The sequence below is a fragment of the Mandrillus leucophaeus genome, unplaced genomic scaffold (genome assembly GCF_000951045.1).
Source record: "Mandrillus leucophaeus isolate KB7577 unplaced genomic scaffold, Mleu.le_1.0 Scaffold956, whole genome shotgun sequence".
Lineage (NCBI taxonomy): Eukaryota > Metazoa > Chordata > Mammalia > Primates > Cercopithecidae > Mandrillus > Mandrillus leucophaeus.
The window spans coordinates 3,949-10,725 of NW_012110430.1; positions in this window are offsets into that span (position 1 = coordinate 3,949).

Consider the following 6,777-nt stretch of genomic DNA (forward strand, 5'->3'; position numbering starts at 1 on the left):
TTACATGATCTAATGATATCTGTAGAATACGACTGAGTGAGCCCTGAAACAGCAAGAATAAAATGGAGTTCTCACTCATGGATATGGAAAGGGCAAATTGTAGCACCATATTATTTTCGAAAGCCTCATACTGAGATTAGCGTCAGATGTGGTGCTTCTGTAGCAGAGTAATTAAAGTTGTCCTTAAAAGGCTTATATTTAGAAGTAATTGTTTTTATTTATTTTTCTGTGTCAGTGTATTAGCTGTTGCTTTTCAACTAAGAAATCTAAACTGATAACCCTCTGATTTATAGTCATTATGCAAATTATGATAGTCCCTGCTGTTGTCCATTATATATCAGTATTTTTTCTTCACTCCAGTTAAAAAGTGTTTCCTTTTTGAAGTCAGGCTGCTGCATCTTTTTTATTTTCTGCTTGAGCTCAACTTCTCTTTAGGCTATGTTTTCTACTTCTTGATACCTGACATTTTCCTAGTGCTTCTAGAATGGGAGGTTGGATCACAAAAAGCTGCTATTTCTACTTTAAAGAGATAAAGTCTGAAAATTTTTTTTAACTGAATGTTCTTTTTGTCACACTCCCTGACACATTGTTTTTTGGTTAAATGATATGTAGTAGAGTTATTGATATACAATACTCTCAGCTAGATTTTTTTTTTTTTTTTTTGAGTCGGAGTCTCCCACCATCGCCTGGGCTGAAGCGCAATGGCATGGTTTTTTGTGTTTTTAGTAGAGACAGGGTTTCACTGTGTTGGCTAGGCTTGTCTCAAACTCCTGACCTTGTGATCTGCCCGCCTCAGCCTCTCAAAGTGCTGCAGTTATAGGCGTGAGCCACCCACCGCACCCGGCCACTCTCAGCTAGATTTTAATATGGGAAACAACTTACCATTTTTTTAACATCCAAGAGAAAGAGTATTATTCAAACTTGACTGAGTAAGTCAGATTTATTTTATTTTATTTTTGAGACGGATTCTCCCTCTGTCGCCCAGGCTGGAGTAGAATGGCGCAATCTCCACTCACGGCAAATTCCACCTCCCAGGTTCAAGCAATTCTCCTGCCTCAGCCTTCTGAGTAGCTGGGATTACAGATGCGCACTACCACACCCAGCTAATTTTTGTATTTTCAGTAGGGATGGGGTTTCACCACGTTAGCCAGGCTGGTCTCGAACTCCAGAGCTCAAGTGATCCACCCGTCTCAGTCTCCCAAAGTGCTGGGATTACAGGAATGAGCCACCGCGCCCAGCTTTATTTTACTTTTTTATTTTTTTTTATTTATATTTTTGAGATGGAGTTTCACTCTTGTCGCCCAGGCTGGAGTGCAATGATGCAATCTCGGCTCACTGCAACCTCCACCTCCCATGTTCATGTGATTCTCCTGCCCCAGCCTCCTGAGAAGCTGGGATTACAGGCATGCACCACCATGCCCATCTAATTTTGTATTTTTAGTAGAGATGGGATTTCACCATGTTGGCCAGGCTGGTCTCAAACTCCTGACCTCAGTTTATCTGCCCACCTCAGCCTCCCAAAGTGCTGGGATTACAGGCATGAGCCACCGCGCCTGGCCCAGATTTATTTTATAAAGAACTGATGCTTGTTTTTAAGCCATCCAGTCTGTAGAACATTGTTATGGCAGCCCTAGGAAACATACAAACATAAAGCTGTAAAACATGTTGGAAAATAAACTATTCACCATAAGATATTTTAAACAAATTTGTGTTAAAATGAGTGAAAAAATGTTAAACAAGATTTGGGGGAGCCTCTCTGAACCTACTCTGGTTCGGAGGCTGCCCGATTAAAAAATAATTAAGTATATTCAGCAGATTCTTAGAAAATGTGAAGGTCTTTGTCATGTTCAGTAGAGGGGCAAAGATAAATCGAGGCTTTGTTAGAAAAGTTATAGTTAAATATGTGTGTATGTTAGTATAGTTTAGTTAGTATAGTATGTGTATATTTTCTAAAGTGGTAGAAAAATAAATGGAACATACTTTTTCAAGGAAAGTAGTAAAAGGAGAAAAAACTATATAAAACAAAACTAAAAATATGAAGGAAATAAATGTAATAAAAGTCATTGTGAAAAACTTGGTGGAAAATAGAGAAGACAAAAAACAAGCAGCCACAATCCCACTAACTCCTGACTTTTTATGCCGGTCTGTCTATAGATAGATATGCTCACATTGTCATAGTCAACTAAAAGCTGATTGCTAACATTTTCTAAACATTTACCCACCTCATACAAAACTTTTCATAAACAAAATAATTTAAATAGCTCTATCACATCTTGTCCTATGGATCTAAGAGAATTTACTATTTACCTATGGTTGGTCATTTCCATTTTATATACTATTTCCAACTTCATTTTTCCTCATTAGAAAGGAACACGTTCTCATTTTAGAAAATGTGCAAATCACAGGCATGCAAAAAGGAGACAGTAAATCACCAATCATGCTATCATCTAAATTATTAAAGTTAACATTGATGTATACTTTGCAGTTTATTTTCTGTGCATTGTATGCAGTTTTTCACCATTACATCTAAATGGCTTCTGAACACCTTTACACATAAATCTTTGTTTGCATTTTTATTTCTTTTTTTTTTTTTTTTTTTTTTTTTTTTGAGACGGAGTCTTGCTCTGTCGCCCAGGCTGGAGTGCAGTGGCGCGATCTCGGCTCACTGCAAACCTCTGCCTTCTGGGTTCAAGTGATTCTCCTCCTCAGCCTTAAGAGCTTAAGTTAGAGCTTTTGTTCAGCCTAGACTGTTTACTAGAAATTTTGATTCGAGGAATGTGAAAATATAGGAATAAAAATCAGTGTTTTTTTCTATTGTCTTACTCAACAACAATCAATACAGAAGACTTCTGTGACCTCTAGTCACCAAGAATTGAATGTAGATTTCTCCCCACCAGCCATCAGTCAGTTAATTCTGCAATGGATACCAGCTGGGCATCCTCTAATTCAATTCGATTCTGACACTATATACCTGAAGATGGCTTCCCACGCTAATCTAAAGACCCTAGTTATTTTACCTGTGCTTCTGACTGACTATAAATCAGGGTTCCTACTGTCCTCTCCTCAGGTTCTATTAATTTACTAGAGTGGCTCACAGAAAACTCAAGGAAACACATCTACTAGTTTATTATAAAGGATATTACAAAGGATACAGATGGAGATATGCATAAGGCAAAGCATGTGGGAAGGGTGTGGCACTACCATCCGCTCTCTGGGGATGCCACCCCCAGGAGCATCTATATGTTCAACTACCTGGAAGCTCTCCAAATGCAGTCCTTTTGGATTTTTAGGGAAGCTTTATGTAGGAATGATTCATTAAACCTTTGCCCATTGGTGATCAACTTAACTTCAGCCTCTCTCCCACTTTCTGGAGAATGGGTGGTGGAGCTGAAAGTCCCAACCCTCTAATCCTGCCTTGGTCCTTCTAATGAGTAGCCCCTGTCCTGAAGCCCCCTAGGAGCTGGCAGCTATCAGTCAACACATTAGCATATAGAAAGACACTTATCACTTTAAAGATTCCAGGGATTTTAAGAGCTCCTGCCAGGAAACGGGGATGTAGACCAAATATATATTTCACAGTATCACAGGAAACATAGCTGCTTTTTTTCTTTTTATCAGATTAAAAAAGAATCCTTGCTGGGTGCGGTGGCTTCTGCCTGTAATCCCAGCTACTTGGGGGGCTGAAGTAGGAGCGTCACTTGAGGCAGGAATTCAAGACGAGCCTGGTCAACATAGCGAGACCTCGTCTCTGAAAAAATAAAAAACCATCAGCCAGGTTTCGTGGTGCAAGCCTGTAGTCCCAGCTACTCAAGAGGCTGAGGTGAGAGGATCACTTGAGCCCAGGAGTTGGAGGCTACAGTGATCTATGATCATACCTCTGCATTCCAGCCTGGGTGACAAAGTGAGACCCCATCTCTAAAAAAAATTTTTTCTTCATTATCTAAATTGTTTTTTCCTTTGGAGTTTTTTTTCAGTTAGATAATATGAATCCAATGATACATAAATGATCTGGCTGCAAAATTTTTTTTTTTTTTTTTTGAGATGGAGTTTTTCCTCTTATTGCCCAGGCTGCAGTGCAATGGTGCGATCTCGGCTCACCGCAACCTCCGCCTCCTGGGTTCAAGCAATTCTGCTGCCTCCGCCTCCTGAGTAGCTGGGATTACAGGCATGCGCCACCACACCCAGCTAATTTTGTATTTTTAGTAGAGACAGAGTTTCTCTGTGTTGGTCAGGCTGGTCTCAAACACCCAACATCAGATGATCTGCCTGCCTTGGCCTCCCAAAGTGCTGGAATTACAGGCGTGAGCCACCGCGCCCGGCCCGCCAAATTGTTTTTTTATTCTTGCATTAAATGTACTGTCTTTCCTGGACTTCCTGTTATACAAGCTGACTCATTATTTGAAGAGTCCTTGAGCTTCACCATTTCACAGACCTGACAACATACAGAATTCTTTTCGATTCTTTATATGATAGTTTATTTTCTTTTTCACCTTTTCTGCCTAGATATTCAATTTCTGGACAGAAGTCAGTGGCAACTCAGATGGGATCAAGCTAGTATAATTTGCCATAGAGGATAATCTTTCAGAGGAAGCAAGTTATGTAAATAATTTCTGCTCAATTAGAAACTGAGTATGCACCCAATCTGTACAGTTCTGTTTGTTGTGATGTTTAACACCACACTACACACAGGCACTTGATTTGTGACTTCTGATGTCAACGCATTTCTAGTTTATGAGCTTTACCCATCTCTTATGCTTTGTGACTCTAGAAATCTGCTTTTCAACTATCATACCTCTTTTTTTTTTCACCCCCCAACATCAGATAACTAGATAGGAATGTGAAACTCCTTCACATTCCTATCACACAAAAAGAGCTTCACGTAGCTCTTTTTTATTCAGAAAATAAGTTACATAATAGACTGAAATTGAGTGCCTGTGGCATGTGTACTAAATATAGTGGTAAATATTAAATATCGTATGCTTTGGACACAATACATGCTTGCAGGATTTTCCTTTAAAAAATGCAGGGCAAAGTGCAGTAGGGAAAAAAAGAGGAGGTATAGTTTCAGGGGAGTGCCAGTTATTAATTTATTATCTGTCAGCTCCAAATCTATGGTTCTTTGCCCTGCTTTGTGATACTGGAGTTGGACTCTGTCAGCATTCCTCCTTTACCAGCTATGCAGCTTTAGGCTTTGTCAGTGCAGGACCTGGGGAGACGATGCATGGTGACAGCAGTAGATCGGTACTGTTCTTCCAGTTCTGGTTCACCTTCCTTTATTCAGCCCAGGGGTCCTCGCAGATCAACTTAAGCAGCACTCTCAGACCTTTCTCTCCCCACCTGTAGGCTGTTTCTCAGGTAGCTCCAGCCCAGTCTTCAGGCTGGTTTCCTCCCACCAAGAGGGCTGGTCTAGAGAATAGCTTGGTCCCGTTTACACCTTTGACAAACAGCAGGCCCCTCTTTGGCGCCAGTGCTTGTGTATTTCTCATGTAGCCAATAACCACACCCTCTTTGAAGAGGTCCGAATCTCAGCCTAGATAAATGTTATTAAAGAGCACTGAAATCCAAAAAACAAAATTAAAATAATACATCCCGCTATTACTGACATTTATTTAGGGCAGAGGTCAGTGTACTTTCTCTGTGAAGGGCCAGATAGTAAATATTTTAGGTTTTCTGACCACATATGGTATCTGTTTCATATTCTTTTTTTTAAAAAACAACATTTTGAAAAGATTTTAAAAAGTCTTAGCTCATGGGCCATGGTTTACTGAACCCTGGTTCAGAGTATGAATAAAGTACAATCTTTTTTCAGCTAGAGAAATCTAAACTAAAATGGTGAGAAATCTGAATTTTAGACTTGTCATTTATTGCTGCATAACAAATCTCTCTAAAATTTAGTGGTTTAAGACAACAGTAATAATTTATTAGCTCTCACAGTTTCTGTGGGGCAGGAATTTGGAAGCAGATTGCCTAGGCAGTACTAGCTCAATGTCTCGAATGAGATTGTGGGTGCTGGTTAAAGTGGTGATGATTTTTTAGTTTTTAAATTTTTTATCTCTTTTATGTCTTGTGTCATTGCCAGTTTTTTTGGTTTGTTTGTTTTTGTTTGTTTTAGGCGGAGTCTCACACTGTTGCCCATTCTGGAGTGCAATGGTGCAATCTCGACTCACCTGCAACCTCCACCTCCTGGTTCAAGCTATTCTCTTGCGTCAGCCTCCCGAGTAGCTGGGACTACAGATGTGTACCACCATGCCTGGCTTATTTTTGTATTTTTAGTAGAGACAGAGTTTTGCCCTGTTGGCCAGGCTGATCTCAAACTCCTGACCTCCAGTGATCCACCTGCCTCGGCTTCCCAAAGTGTTGGAATTACAGACGTGAGCCACTGCATCTGCCCTGTCATTGCCAATTTTTATGTCAGCACTATCTTGATAGGTATCAGGGTGGAATGGCCAAGTGAATGTCAAGTCCTGAGGCTGATATGTCAAAATAATGACTATGAAACTACAATACCCGTAAGGTGTGAGGTTAGAAAGTAGAGATGTAAGGAGGTGACATATGATAGAAATACATACATTATATTATAGGAAGGGATCTAAAATGAAATGTATGACTATAAATTTATAACATTAGACGTGACAGAAGTGAAGAAATACCTATTGAAAAAATAAAATTTAAACCATTCCAGTTTTCAGATGAAGTCTTTTGTTTTGCATGTTTGCATGTATTTGGATAGAACATAGTATTTTATAATGAATTCTTTTTTTTTTTTTTTTTGAGATG